The sequence below is a fragment of the Quercus suber genome, unplaced genomic scaffold, assembly GCF_002906115.3.
Source record: "Quercus suber isolate HL8 unplaced genomic scaffold, Cork oak 2.0 scaffold_622, whole genome shotgun sequence".
NCBI classification, from domain to species: Eukaryota; Viridiplantae; Streptophyta; class Magnoliopsida; order Fagales; family Fagaceae; genus Quercus; species Quercus suber.
In genome coordinates this window covers 344,238-360,883 of record NW_027070065.1, presented here as the reverse complement: position 1 = coordinate 360,883, position 16,646 = coordinate 344,238, and the positions used below count along the sequence as shown (strand labels likewise).

Below are 16,646 nucleotides of genomic sequence, written 5' to 3'. Positions count from 1 at the left end.
CTGAAAAAGGTCCTATTTACTAGCAGCGATAACAGCTAAGAGAGCACGAACAGATGAGATACGAGCAACTGAAGCAAAATTCTCTTCATAATCAATCCCATACTCTTGTGTAAAACCTTTTGCAACAAGATGAGCCTTGTAGCGCTCAATGGACCCATCAGAGCGAGTCTTGATCTTATAGATTCACTTACAACCAACCACAGACTGTCTAGGAGGGAGAGTAACTAGATCCCAAGTGTGGTTTTTGGTTAATGCATCAATTTCCTCTTTCATTGCAATCTGCCATAAAGGGTCAGTAGAGGCTTCACGATAGGTTTAAGGCTCATGGAGTGTAGCAAGGGCAGTGTAACAATGATAATCAAGTAAATATATAGGAATGGATCTTACCCGTGTTGAGTGGAGAGGTGGAATGTCTTGTGGAGGATATCCAAGTGGAGCAGAAGTAGGGGACCCAGGCTCAAGGTGGGGTAGCTCGTCATCAACCTGTTCATCTTCAACCTGTCTAGGAGAATCATCAAAAATATCTGGAGATTGGATAGAGAAGTCCAAAGGAGGATCAAGAGTATCTGTAGAAGGAACAGAAGACTCATCTGGAAAGATTTCTAAAACATAGGGGTTAGTCAGGGAAGAACAAAAGTGAGAGAGTTCAATAAACAAGCGGTGCTCCTAAAAGACAACATTACGGGAAACACGAAGACGATGAGAGACAGGATCATAGCACCGATACCCTTTTTGAGTTTCGCCATAACTAAGGAAACAACAAAGTCTAGATCGATGCTCAAGTTTGTTGTGCTCATGAGGCTGAAGAAGAACGAAACAAGCAGATCCGAAGGAGTAAAGGTAATGATAGTCAGGGGGTGACCTAAAAAGGCGCTCATACGGAGTTTGATTATGGATGACAACGCTTGGAATGCGATTAATAGCATGAACAATGTGAAGTGCGGCTTCACCCCATAATGGGGCAGGAACTTTGGCAGAAAGAAGAAGAGCACGAATAGTGTTAAGAATATGACGAAATTTTCTTTCGGCTCGACCATTTTGTTAAGAGTTACCTGGACAAGTTAGATGATGTACAGTGCCATAGGAATGTAACAGAGCTTAAAAAGCATATTGAGTATATTCAAGAACATTATCAGATCGAAAAGTTTTGATATATTTGGAGAATTGTCTTTCAACCATTTTTGCAAAGTTACTGTATATTGGTAAGATTTCAGAACGAGATTTCATAGGAAAGATCCAACTATAACGAGAATAATCATCAATAAAAACAACAAAATAATGAGATCCACCAATACTAGCAACAGGAGAAGGTCCCCAAACATCAGAATGAATTAATTCATAAATACTATTAGAGATAGATTCACTGTTATTGAAAGGTAAAGCTGACTGTTTTCCTAACTGGCATGAAGTATAATCAAAATTGTCTTTGGACATAGAACCCAACAAACCCTTAGAAGCTAACTGTTGTACTCGAGAAGATGGTGCATGACCAAGACGAGAATGCTAAAGTGCAAGAGAAAGTAAGGAAAAAACTGCAGCAGCAGCAGCTGCAACAGAAACATGAGCAACAAGTGGAAAATGAAGATTGTCCACAAGAAACATACGCCCAACCCTAGGACTGGTCCCAAGCTCTTGCCCCGTCCTCAAATCCTGCACAATACACTCAGAATAGTAAAACATAAGGTGATATCCTAGTTCAACTAATTGTCCCATAGAGCACAAATTATAGGATAGGTCAAGTAAATGAAGACCCCAGGAATAGAGAGGTTAGAAGTCAAAACAAAACCTAGACTATTCCCATGCATGGTGGAACTATCAGCTATATGAATATTAAGAGAATATGGTGCAGGGTCAAGTTTGGAGAATAAGGACGAGTGAGGTGTCATGTGATTGCAACAGGCAGAATCAAAAAGCCAAGTTTGAGACTTATCGGGTAAAACTGAGAGAGTAGTGGAAAGAGATGCATTACCAGCCATATGAACAGCCTGAGCTATGATCTCCTGTAGTTTAGTGGGGGAGAGGTTGATAGTGGATCCAGAAGACTGGGACTCAGCTAAAATGGAAGGCATCGGCGGAGTAGGCTCAGTATTAGCAACAGCAGTAGTAGATTTATTGTGACGGTAATAAGTCTCAATGGTGTGGCTGGACGCTTGCAATAATTGCAGAACTTTTTGTTAGTCTGCTTGCGACGATTGCTAGAGCTAAAGGAATCACCTGATTACTGAGGTTGCTCAATGGGAGGAGCAGAAGGAGTAATAGCCAAAACATTGAACTTATTATGGGCTTGAAGGGTTGCAAGATGAGCTTCTTCTCTAACCAACTCGTTTACAGCAGTATCAAGAAAGGGAGGAGGACTGCGATTAAGAAGCTGATCTCGGATGGGCTCAAAGTCCTTGTGAAGTGACATCAGGAATTCATAGAGACGAAATTCATCTTTAACTATAGCATATTGTTGAGCATCCTTTAAGCATGCCCAAATTGGATCGAAAAGGTCAATTTGGTCACAAATGAAGCGAAGCTGATCATAGTAGTCATTGATGGATTGCCCTGGTTCTTGTCGAAGTTGATGCAATTCAACCACTAACTGATATTTTATGGATCCGTGAGTAATGGAGTACCTTTTAGCCAACATATCCCATGCTGATTTTGCATCATCAAAGCTACCCAACAGATTGGAGATTGAGGGAATGGAAGTGTTCCGAATCTATGTAAGAATCATGTAGTTGTGACTATCCCATTCAATCATGCGACTGAGGAAGGCATCATCTTTTTCACTTGCCCCCTTGACAGGAGTAGTAATTGCACTAGTACAATAATGCCAGAACAGGCGACCCTTAAGAAAACTGCGCATAGCTTGAGACCAAGATAAGTAATTCTTATTCCCTTCCAATATAGTATTGATGGGACAAGAAAGAAAAATATCCTTTTTATCCATTTAGAGACACAATATGCAAAAAACAGATTGCAAAAATGAAATTTACGCGAAAAACTGGGTAAGGAGAACCTAGACTGCAAAAGTCAACCCTGTAGAAAAGTCAACAATCAAAGTTAACTCTGGTCAACGGTCAGCGATGGTCAACAATGACGTCAGCTTCGCGTGGTGGGTGACGTCAGCAGAAGGGTGGATGATGACGTTAGCCCTAGGTGACGTAGCAATATGATGTCACTGATGACGTTAGTAGGACCTGATGGTGGCGTGTGAGGCGCGTGGCTGAGGCGTGGCTTTTTAGGGTTGCGTGTGCGGGTTCCAATCCTTGCGAGACTTCCACGATTGTGTAGATCAAGGCGAGCTGATCACTGTGGTACCTGCAAAAAAGTTATCGGAGCAAGATGCACAGTGGAGACGGTGATTGCAGTGGTCTGTGCTGTGCGGGACTCCTCAATGACGGTGGCTGCAGGCCCGGAATCCAAGGACAACGGCTGAGAGACGTCGGAGGTTCAACAGTGAGTAGCTACATGGCTGTTGTGATGGCAAAAGCGATAAGGGTGGAGTAACACTAAAAGAGACAAGACTGTGAAGAGAAAGGTCAGAGCAGTGGCTCTAATACCGTGTTAAAAATATTGAATGCAAAAGTATTGTATTTCTTGATGAAAGAATGTACATAGATACCTTTATATAGGAGGCATATGTGTGCAGTACAAGTAAATATGTGTGCTATACAAATAACCTAACTGGGCTTAAAACCCACAATATTATACACGTTAACAACGTAGAACTCAAGTCTCAAAGACTCGAGTCTTGTTTTTAATTTTACATTTTTGAGAAATGGAGAAGAAGAAAGAAGGAGAAGAAGAAAAAGAAGAAAGAAGAAGAAGAAGAGGATACCCATACCCACGACAAAACCAAACCCACCCTATGAAGTCACCTACAAAACCAAATCCACCTACAGCAAAACCAAACCCACCCCACCTATTCTCATCTCAACGGCGAATCGGTGATGGATCTCCCAATTGGTGATGGATCTCCCCATCTTGAAATGTTAGTTTCCTAAATAGTTTGAAAACATTACTAACTAACAAAATTGTAGCAAAATAATGTATTTTGCAAAAAAAATCCTAGGTTAGAAGTAGACAAAAAAAGAAAAAGAAAAAAAAAAAGAGGTCTTTATGAGAGTTTGGTGAGATTCATGGTTACTTGTTATTTGGAGCGGGGTGGGTGTGGGACCCAACAGTTGGTATCTACATACTACCTATATAACGTAACATGTGGTGTTGACTGTTGTGTTGGGTCAACCCGGTTTTTCATTTGTTTGGAGTTGATGTTTGCACTGATTAGCAGTCGGTCTCGGTCTGCATATTTTAATCTTTAGCCTTTAAAGGGCCAACTCCCATAAATTTTCACATTTAATTTTCTTTTTGGTCCATAAGGTTTTTCTAAAATGGCAGTAGCAGCTTGATAATCCCACCAGCTGCTTTACACAGCTCCTCCATCCCATTCTTCTTATTATGATTCTATATATTCTCTTAATTCCATTTTCTTGTTTCAAAGACAAGAATTATTTGTAGGAGAGAAAAGAGTGAGAGTACTGCACTATATATATCATCAATATCATCATTTTTGGTTAATTAGATTTTAGGTAGAGATAGAGACAGAGAAAGATGGCAGCTGGAGAAGGTCCAACTTTGGAGTACACCCCAACGTGGGTTGTTGCTGTTGTGTGCAGTGTTATCGTCGCCATCTCTCTCGCCGTTGAACGTCTCCTTCACTATACTGGCAAGGCATGTCTAGTATTTGTGCATGTCAATCTCTTTTCTGCATCCATCATTTCAATTTCCTCATTAGTCTTAGACTACTTTGGTAAACTGATCATCATTAATTATTCATATAATGAATGACTCTATCTCTTTAGCAGTATCTCAAGAAAAAGAATCAGAAGCCTCTCTATCAAGCCTTACAGAAGATCAAAGAAGGTCACCAGTACTCTCAACTCTCTTTCTCTCTCTATTACATTTATATATACATACAAATAGAGTTGGATATATTCTGGGTGTGCCTGATCATATTGTTTTATGGGGTGAATGAATGCAGAGTTGATGTTGTTGGGCTTCATATCACTGCTACTCAGTGTTCCAATCACGGATTAAAAAACTTTGCATATCCGAGAACTTAGCCAAAGAGTGGTTGCCTTGTAAATTAAAAGATGCATCTTCTTCTTCTTCTACTACTACCCATTTCCAAACCTTGTTCACTTCTATTATTCCCGGTCGCCTCCTCGCCGAGGCAACACCTACTTCCACAGATTATTGTGCTAAGGTGGTCGAGGGTACTTTAAAACTTTTTCTCTTTCTAAATTTTGGAACTTAACCGCAATCAGTGCTTCTATCCATAATACTATTTTGGCTATTTGTGATTGATTAATGGGGTTTTCTAGCTTTGTTGTTTATTTTAATCAATGTAGATACGAATATATCACAAAGAAATCAATTTTTAGTTGAGTTAGTTGACTCTATCAACGCACCAAAACAATTTTTGTATTTTAGTTTGTAGTTTGTAGGGGTGGGGGAAGGGCCCATATGATTTTTTTTTAAGCAAACTACAGATAAATTTTTTAATCATGACTTGACTTGGAATAATATTTAATTTTTGAAGTCTTATAAAAACAAATATATCATTGATTGGTGGAATCTTCCAGTCAGTCTTCTCAAAGCACATGCATTGGTTGCAAATGCATATGCTCTTCTTATATACACGTTAAATCAACGTCCAGGGTGGATTGTTTGAAATGTCACATATTTGGAATCCTACATTTGACTTTTCACTTTCTACTTATTTCATGATTCCTCATAATTTGTTTTTTCTATCATCTTAGTTCAATCCGATTTGAAACACAAAGGATCATTTTGATTGGGATGACCCTTTACTCGCTCCAGCGGCGGTTCCAAAAATTTTGTTTAGGATGTTCATTAAAAAATTGAAATTAAACAAGATTTAATAAAAATAAAACTTGAATATACTAACATAGAAAAACAGTCGCAAATACATAAAGTTTTAAAATTTCCATTTGCAAGTTTTTCATATTTTGAAATTATTGTATGATATTATGAATACAATCAACTATATTTTTTTCAATATACACAACAAAGTAATCATTAAACTACTGACCTCCCTTTCAATTATCAACATCTTAGCTAAATAAGTAACCATATAAACAAAATACATCATCTTTTTTTATGATATGTTCCAACCAATATTTTGTATTCTTTAAACTAAATAGGTTTAAATCAACGCAATATACCACTAATTTCTTTTTCAGGGAAGTCGTGGCTAAGAGGTTGGAAAGAACATCTTTGTAAATATGCTCTTTTTATTTTCTCTTGATCACTAGAATGAAAAGATGAGACATTTTCTCAAAACTGAGGATCTAAAAGAATATTATTCAAGTGAATCACGTACAATAAAATATTGAGGTATTATTTTAGTGCATATGTGTATATACAAGATGTATTACATAAATTCAATAAATTCAACTAAAAACTAAAACAAGCACTAACTGACTAGCTATTGGAAAATATGCATTTTTTTATTATTATTAAAAATAGCAATTTAAAAATATGACTTTTAAAAACACAATTTAAAAAATAATAATTAAACATTTGATTTAGGCTTTTAAACTACTTTGTTTATTTGGTCAATTTTTTAGAAATATTACATCTACAATATTTCCATAACAAATCCTAGTTGGCAATTGTTACTAGTTCTAATTTACATATCATTAAAGTTATTTTTTTTGTCTAACGATAACAACCTGCCTGTTATGATTTGTTATGAAAGTACTATTGAGAACATGTTGTGAATGTAGCATTTCTTACCATTTTTTGGTTCAATTTTCAATGAACCAAATTTTGAAGAAGTCAAATTTTATTTTTAATGGGCAAATTTTTATTTAGGATGTTTAGTTTTTTTTTTTTTTTTTTTAGGATGGTCAAGTTCTTTTTTCTAGGTTGACAACAACCCATATTAATTTAGAATTTCATTTTTTTTTAAAGCATAAAATTAAATTTTTTTTTTCCAAGTTGAGGGTGGTCCTGTGACCACCCTCAATTATACATGGCGCGCCAGTGACTCCCTCTCTCATTTCTGCAAGAGAAAATTTACATAATCTAATTGGTCTGGATGGTTTTAAAAAAAAAAAAAAAAAAAAAAAGGTTATAATCACATTTGCCATCAATGATCTTCATATTAGGTGCAGAATTAGAACAAGTCATAATCCCCTGCATTGTTAATCAAGTTAACCTGTTATAAATAAGAAGATTTGAGAACCCAGGTGCTTAATGCTCATGTTTTAAATACTGCCAAGCATATATGTTTGCTGTTTCAGGGCTTTCCCTGTTTTCCTGGTCACTTGCTTAAGATTTCATAGTAAAAAGATTTAGAACTTGGAGATTCAGCTATTATGAAATCGGCCTCCTGGGGCAGGATAATTAATGTACTCATGCGAGTTCTAGCTTTAAAACATTCAAGTTAAGTCATCAAGCTCCAGAAGATACAACAATGCAATTGTTTATAGGTAAAGCGCACATATAATCAACGTGATCATTAAAACAGAGTAAATTGCGCTAGTTAGCTTGTCCTGAATTACCTTCTTTTTCCTGTATAATAGAAAGATACAACTGCACAAAAGTAAATTGAACTTTGCTTCTATATGTAAGAGTTTTTCTTACCTTACGAAGCACCAAATTTCTTCTGATATGCATTGCCAATGTAACAGCAAGGATAACTCTTTAACTTAAATAAATCATTAAACTTTCACAAAATATTGGGGTTCTAGTCATGGAGAAGGTTTCAAGCAGATATGTTTGACTGATTATTTTGGATATGACTTCACAAACTCTTACTAGCCAGGGTGCATTTTCAGAGTAAATTCTAAATAACCTTAGATGAAGCGTCCCATATATTCTTATTGAAGAGTTTGTTGGTGTTCCAAAGAGCCAAAAAAAAAAATTTCTAAAAAATTGGTCGTTTAATCTTTGGAGTGCTTATTTTTTCAACTAATTCCTGCAATTGCTAGTTATATCTTCAGTACCCTTATATGATACACCAGATAGCCTTAGAGCAATATGACCTGAGGTGATTGTTAATAGCAGAGTTCTCTCGAAAGCAGTGAAAAAGTATTGCAGAGTATACATGCCCCTTAGAGGCTATAGGACATTAGTTACTGTTCCTTATTGTTAGCAGTTTCTTTTCGTTTCTTTTCTTTTCTTCTCCTCCTTTTTCCTTCTTCTGAATTGTCTTTGTGTATTATAAACTCTTGTTCAATCTTCTGCAATAGCTAAATCTTACTGGTAGGAAGCCTGTATTACAAAATTGTCAGCTAATGTTAAATTTTTATTACAAACAAAATATTTTTACTCTTCATTGTTTGAATTGAATAGATCAACATCTTCTAGTGTGGACAGAATTATGTAATTTTCTTTTTCCCAGTTGAGAGCTTCGTGGGTTATAAATTATAAGCATGCATAACCGAAATCAGCATCATATAAAGTTATTAAGTTCTTCAAAGAATGCTCTAGGAATGCAATCAAAATCTAATTTGTTAACTAAGGTTGCACATGCGTTTATGAATTGAAATATCTTATTAGTTTTTTGCTTTCTTTACATCATTTTTTCAGGGAAAGGTCCCACTGTTATCTTCTACTGCACTGCATCATCTTCACATATTTATCTTTGTGTTAGCTGTTGTGCATGTGACTTTCTGTGCTCTAACCATTCTTTTCGGAGGAGCAAAGGTTAGTTGTCCCTATTCTTATAATTATCTGTCTATTTTTTTCTTTTTTTAATTATAACCAAGTATTTTTATTCTTTAACCTAAGAGTCAATTTTTCTATAATATGTTTAAATGGTGTAGATACGTCAATGGAAACAATGGGAGGATTCTGTCTTTAAAAAGGAAAATGATCCAAAAGAAGGTAATGCTCAATTTCTCATTAAAAGTTTAAGTCTACATACTTTCCTGTGTTATGTTTCCTTCTGCTGAATCCCGGATCATAAAATAAATTTATTCCTTACATCAATTCTTTTGGACTGAATGATATAGAATTGAGTCACTCAGAATTTTTCACTATGGACTGAAATTTCATCATTCACCCTGAACTGTGTGCATTTTCTTTAGTATCCAACAACTACTTGCTGTTGTTTACATCTTTTCTCATGAAAATACTGTATTTGCAGTTCTGAAAACAAACTTTACACAAGTCCAAGATCATGATTTTATCAGGAATCGCTTTCTGGGTATTGGCAAAGATTCAGCTTTGTTAGGATGGGTGGTAAGTTATAGAACCCTTTATAATCAAGTCAATCTGCCTGTTTGACAAGTAATACAAACTATGATTACAACCGCTAATAATTTGATTCATCAATGTTATTAAAAGGATAATGTAATGATCATACTTATCTATAGTTTTTCATGATGGAGAGCATTCATTTCACCATGGTTTCTTGGTCTCTCTTCTTCAGAATATAAATTTTAATGATGAAATTTGTGAAAAATTACAAAGTGACCATACTAACCATTTCCATTTTAAGTTTGTTTGATTAAAAGTTGGCTTACTAAGATTCATAACTTAATAGTTTCCAACTGTATCCCAGGTTGTTCTATAAATATCAGGAAAAAGAAAAACCACTATCTTTTACCTCTTCTTGAATGCCAGACTACACGTAATTTTTTTTTTAAAACCCATGTATTACTCAAATGTTAACAAGCCTGAAATGCATAGGGAAAGGTCAGTTTCAAGAAAAAAAATTAAAATAAAAAAATAAAAAAAATAAAAGAAAAGAAAAAGAGATTAACAAAAAATGATTTCACTCTGAAGATTTAAATGTTGTAGATCACCTTTTCTGTGCATTTTATGTATAATAATCAAGAATGAAATATTTCAATTATGACATTAGAATATCACTTCTACAGCCATAATATATATAAAGACAGAAATCATTCTGGGATGCTTGCCTGACTTGTAACGGACATCAGAATTGGGCAGTAACTACAAAATACACTAATTTTTCTTCTCTACTATTACAAACAAATGATTTATTTTCTTTAATGACATCATCATTTTCAGCATTCATTTTTCAAGCAATTTTATGGGTCTGTGACCAAAACAGATTATCTGACAATGCGACTGGGCTTCATTATGGTAAGTTATATAAAGTTCTACATGTATTCAATTTATTATTCTTTTTTTTTTCTAAACCCCATTACTTTTTACTTCACTAGATAATCTTTCTGATTTTTAATATCTTTCTTTTCTATAGACTCATTGCAGAGGAAACCCACAGTTTAATTTCCACAATTACATGATTCGTGCCCTTGAAGCTGATTTCAGGAAAGTCGTTGGAATAAGGTTAGTCACAATAATTAAAGACATTCCAAGTGCATTCATTATCTTATTTTCTATATTTTGAGCTTTATTATTCCTAATGTGGAGTACATCTTATAAGGTTAAACCAATAAAAAAGTACTGCCTTAGAAGGTTTGTGCTTATGCTCAACCTCTTTTGTTTGAAAAATGGTAGTACTTCTATTTTCCATGTATCTTATTACAATATACTAGCTCTCCGTGCACCAAGTACTTTCTAATCTGATTCCTCTTAGTTGATAGATCCTACTAAATTCTAACTTCATCAATTGCAGTTGGTATCTTTGGCTATTTGTGGTCATTTTCTTGTTGCTGAATGTGGCTGGTAAGCTCTCTCCCTCTCACAATGTGAGGTTCACATTAGCAAAGTGTAACAGGTTTTTCGCACATAATTGAATATGTGGCCCTAAGGCCATCCTTAGCAACCCAGTTTTTCTATTCAGACTCACATTTATAATATGGTCCTAACCCAGGTTCTGAAGACAGTATAGAAATTTTCGTTGTAGAGGTTTCAAGTTCTTATCCATTTGACTCACATTTCTAAATCTAATTACTGTTGAGTTGAACATCATGTTCCATGAATTATTCATCAAAATTCCTGAGTTTCAATGACCATAATGCCATAGTCCTTGTCTCTGTTCTAGGCTCAGCTACATGAAGATCATTATCTCCAATCCATCATGTATTCTGACTTTTCTTGCAGGTTTGCATGCGTACTTCTGGATTGCATTCATACCCTTCATTGTAAGTTCTATGTCATAGTTTACCTGTTAAATTGCTTATATATTTATGCAATTTTATTAGTCACAGTTTTGTGAAGATTATACCTTGTAAGAACATTTTGATTGCCAACCTTTGTTTTTTGTTTGCACCGGAAGAGCAAAGTTTGTTTGTGCACTAGTTCACCCTAGAATTTAAATCTTGATGCCCACTAGCTCACATGACAGATTGTGCTTATGTGTTTTTTCTTTTAATAATGTTGGATTAAAAGGAACTAGCCAGTCTTACATTAACTGCATTTTCTGAGTTAAATTCCTTTTGATATACAAGGTGGCTTTTGTATGTAAATATATATATATATATATATATATGGTTTTTAACCTAATAAAGCAGTGCCATTGACAGTTGGTATCTATTTCTTCCTTTGAACACTTCTAACCTATCACAAGGAGTTTGTAATATTTTAAAGCTGAATGTTACAGTTTTACACCTAGTGTAGATCAAGGAAAAATTGTGGTTGTCAAATATAAAATGGAGTCCTAGATCATCAATTCATAGAAACCATCATATGTCCCCTCAAAAGCTTGACATGCTTATATAGGACCAAATCATAGACATCTCTTGTAGCAGCAATTAAGCAGTGCTACAATTCACCCAAGCTTAGGCTCTATAAAAGGAGTCTTACAATCTTACGGGTGCTTCCAGAAATTCAAGGAGCTCTCAGTGGTACGAGATAATTTTTGGGCAAGAATTTGGTATATACATGCTCATTCTCCCAAAAAAGGAACCTGTGAAGGATAATAATTATATTAAACTGTATTTTTGCAAGCACGTCACTAGTTTCTATCATATTCAACTTGGTAAAACACAGAGATCATAATCTCCACCTTATCTAATCATCCAAGTCAACTAAGATTCTTTTTAAATAAAATTCTATATGATAAAAAGCAAGAAAATTCCTAAAATTGACGTCATTGATGTTAAGGTGATCCTTCATTCAGTTGACTTCAAACTGTAGCAATACACAAGCAAAAGCTCTGTTTTCATTATAGTTGACTGTTTAGGACAAATGGAACATGTGCCAAAAGATGTCAAGAGCGATGTTATTCCTGGTTTCATTAAATAGTACTTGTATACTAGTATTTACAAATATAAATCTGTTAGAGATATTGGTTAGGGATTTTGTTATGTCTATATGAATTAAATTTCACAATTATGTTGTCAAGATTAAATTCTGTACCCTTCAATTTTAATCCATTTCATCAAGTCCTAAGACATGTTTGTGTGTGTGTGTTTCAAAAATATAAGAAAGATTGCATGCACTATTTAAATGGCTGACATTGTTCAATTTTGAGTGTGTGCAATTTCTACACTAGAAGGAAGACTGGATATAGACTTTGTATATACCACTTTATGATATGTCCCTCATAAGTTAACCATGCCACCTAGCAGCTACATGTTATCTATACAATAGATGGATTTCAGGCATTTCAGCTTCTAAAGATAAATGTGCTAGCTCATTTCTAGAGTCTTTTCCATACTTTTGTTTAAATTACCATGTTCTTTTGTTGAAAATAACAATAAAATAAATTATTCATAATAATTGTGTGTCTGCTCAAATCATCAAACTACATGTTCATCTTGTAAATGTCCTAGATAACATGTAGGGTAAGGGCCATAACATTGATATTGTTTTTTATATTTTACAGCTTTTACTTGCTGTGGGCACTAAGTTAGAGCATGTAATTATCCAGTTGGCCCATGAGATTGCCGAGAAACATGTAGCAATTGCAGGTGCTTTGGTAGTTCAACCTTCAGATGATCACTTCTGGTTCCATAGGCCCCAGATTGTTCTCTTGCTGATTCATATCATCCTGTTTCAGAATTCATTTGAACTGGCAGTTTTCTTTTGGATATGGGTAAAACAATTAAAATTCAATATTCATTGCACACTAATGATACAAAGATAAATTGGAAATGAAAACTATGGATTGAATTTCTATGATGCTTCAATATGTTACAGGTTCAATATGGATTTGACTCATGCATAATGGGAGAAATCGGTTTTATCATCCCAAGACTTGTTATGGGGTAAAACATGATAATTATTCTTGAAATCAAGTGTTTCTATTGATGAACCAATCTGATGTTAAATGTCAACTTTTATTCATAGGGTATTTGTTCAGTTTGTCTGCAGTTATAGTACCCTACCACTTTATGCAATTGTCACACAGGTGAGTTGGATCATCACTGAGAATTCACCTTCTTTATGATCAATTAATTTATGTTGGGATTTTAGGCTGATGAAGATTGCTGAATTCCTTATAATGTAGATGGGAAGTTCATTTAAAAAGGCTATATTTGAAGAACACATACAAGAAGGGCTTGTTGGTTGGGCTCAAACGGCAAAAAAGAACAGGGGTTTGAGAAAGGCTGCTAATGGCTCAACTACTACTACTCATGCATCCGGCCAAATGAGTCCAAAAGAAACTACTCCTTTGGCAATTCAGATGAGTGAAGTATCTGCAATGGAAGAAGGCAATGCAGGAGGGATTGCAGCTGCAACTCTCTACGGTGGACATAGATAAGGGCATCATAGTCTCACTCAAAACTCTTGTAGTTAGCCGGGTGTTTTTTACTTCTTGTAGTTAAGGTGAATTTAGAAATAGTTGTGTTTTGATATATGCTACATATCAATCAATCAATATATATATATATATATATATAAAAGCAGAGACCTTATGTGCGAGAGCATGAGATTCTGCCATGTGGTGCACTCCATGAAAAGAATTGAAGTACCCTTAAGCGACATTAGAGATAAGAACAAATTTAAAAGTAGAGACTCTCTATTTCCTTTGGTTCAATATTTCAAGACTATTTTTGTTACATTATTATTCAATGTTCTAAGATTACTATTTGTTTTATTTGGTTCAATATTTCAAGACTTTTTCATTTCTTATACATACAAAAAACTCTTTGCATTTTCATTCACCATTTTCACTTCTACTCATTTATATACACATGTCCATAGCCTTTCATACCATCTCATCTCAAATACGCTTAGACAAAAAATGATGTCATTTACTTTCAACCTTTCAATGACACCTACATAACTCCAACGTTGTAGTATCATTTGATCGTAACCCGTATGAGTAGGCTATGACCAAGGAAGGGAGCTTGCATTTTTTATTCAGTGATGGTAGCTTACGGTTTTGATGTTGAAGTCAGACATTGCAAATTTTGTGAAGATTATGATTCGCTTGGAGTCTTCAGGTGTTTAAGATTTTGGTTTTGGAAAGCTATAAATGTATTTTTTTAGAACTAAAGAAAAAGAAAAATAAACATTGTAATTGATTATTTATGAAGTTTTTATTATTATTATTATTATTATTATTATTATTATTATTATTATTATTATTATTATTATAATTTTGTGTTAGAATTCATAATTTGTAGGTTTTTTTGTAAGTTTATTTTACTACTATTTTGTGCTTTTTTTTTTAAGGATACGAAAGCCCAATTAAAGACGATTGATACTTACAAATGATTTTCTTAATTTCATTGATATATTAAAATTGTTCAAATGCATACAATATAGTTGGTTTATTGATTTTATTTCTTGTATAGTAATGATGATGATGTGTAAAATGATGATATAATTTTGATGTAAGCAGTTAAGTACTAAGTTCAATAGAATTGTTTGCTAGCAATCAGAACTAAATAACTTGATAATATATCACGTGGAATTATTTTCTAAAGAAAAGTCATTAATAGTTATTTCATGTGAAAATTTCTCTCCACATTATATTCAAATAGCCTATTCATAGTGGATTATTCAAAAAATGGAACAGACTAATAACAAACACAACCAGATATCAAGTGCTTAAAATACAACAACACAACGCCCATTAAGTATTGGCTATAATATAATCTCTACATCACCGTTCTTTTACACAGGAATAGGATGTTTCAACTTTCAAGATCCAGACCGATAGCCAAATTCATGTGCTTCGTTTTCAAGAAATCCAATTGTAAGGTTGAATTTAATCAATCATTCTGTTGATTTTATTCTGTGCTAAATTTGCTCGTAATTCAGCATTTAGAAACCCTATATTTATGTGGGAATCATGTAAGGGTAGTGTGTGAGAGAGTGTGAAGAAATGCTCAAGACTATGCAATGAAGCAGGGACTCGCGACTGGATTTTGTAGGTGGCTCACGATTAGCAAGCCGTCAGAAGATGCACACAAGTGAAGCATGCAGAGAAGTTGAACTGTCGTGCCAGCTGTATCACTACAGGACAAAAAATCCAGACTGGCCATTCAATTAGCTCACGGCTTGAATTTGCGACTCAGTCAAGTTGCAAGGCTAAGTCGCCAGCCAGCTCTGTTTTGGAAAAATGATTCTTAGCATTCCAAACACCCACCAGTATATATAGACCCTTATATTCACAAAATGTAGAGAGTTTCTAGAGATAATTTTGAAATAGAAACCCTAGAGAAAAATGAGATTAACTCATCCACAATCTTTTCATAAAGATTCTTCAAATTCCTCTACTCACACCTTCTCCATTGTTATATCCTTGAAAGGTTCATTACCCAAATCATTTTCTCACCGTACCCATATCTGTGAGAATGCTTTTTGGTGCTTTGGGAAGCAGTTAGCTAGAAAAGAAAAAAGTTCGGCGTAACCTCATTGAAGCAAGAAGATTGAAGAGCTTAGGTACACTGAATAGATTAGGCTTAGAGGGTCTATTGCTGTTCATATATCCCAACTACATTTTCTAGTGGATTATTGACCGTTTAGAGGGCGACAAAGAGGTTTTACGTCGAGGGCTTCGGTTTTCTCTTCGATAACACATCATTGTGTTGTCCTTGTGTTTGCATCTTTTTTCCCTTAATCTTTGCTATTTAATTTCTGTTGTGGATGTGATTTTAATTGGTTTAGATTGTTTATCAATTCTGTTATTTGCTTATGTTCATTTTCTACACATATATTGTTTGACATTAAGCTTGAATTGATAATTTTGTAATTGAGGGTCTAAACATTCATAGTGTTTTATACGCTATTTGAACATTCACCAATTATTCAAAAACAAAATTGAAAGTCATTTCAACCCAACAACATAGAAAAAATCACTAATTTTATAAATGTCTACAACTACAAATACAAGTGTAGAACTGTGGGCAGGGAGGAAGGAAGAGCTAAAGGTTTTGATTTTTTTTTTAATTGCAACTTCAAGAATAAAAAATTTTGGGGGGGGGGGGTCAATTTAAGATGGGAAATGCTATGTCATTCGTTAATAATTCATTTAAAGAAAGTTTTTATGGGGAAAAAAACTTAATGTTTTGATAGTTTTTTTTTCATTATCCATGAAAGTGTTGTCAAAATTTTCCTAAAATAGATTATTAATCAATGTCCTAGGGGTACTTGTTAGCATGACCCGTTTAAGATTTTATGAATGATTTATTTGTGTCAACAGTTGAAATTGGTATGTTTTTTGATATGACCGCATTTTCTAGCCTCATGTTCTGTCACAACTAGCTAGGAATTTTAAAGCCCAATTGACCATT

At 34.4% G+C, this 16,646-nt stretch overlaps 1 pseudogene; it reads left to right on the top strand.

Moving 5' to 3' along the window:
• The first annotated feature begins 4,330 nt into the window (after nt 1–4,330).
• LOC112031070 (MLO-like protein 1) lies at nt 4,331–14,009 on the top strand (annotated as a pseudogene).
• Nucleotides 14,010–16,646: the final 2,637 nt, after the last annotated feature.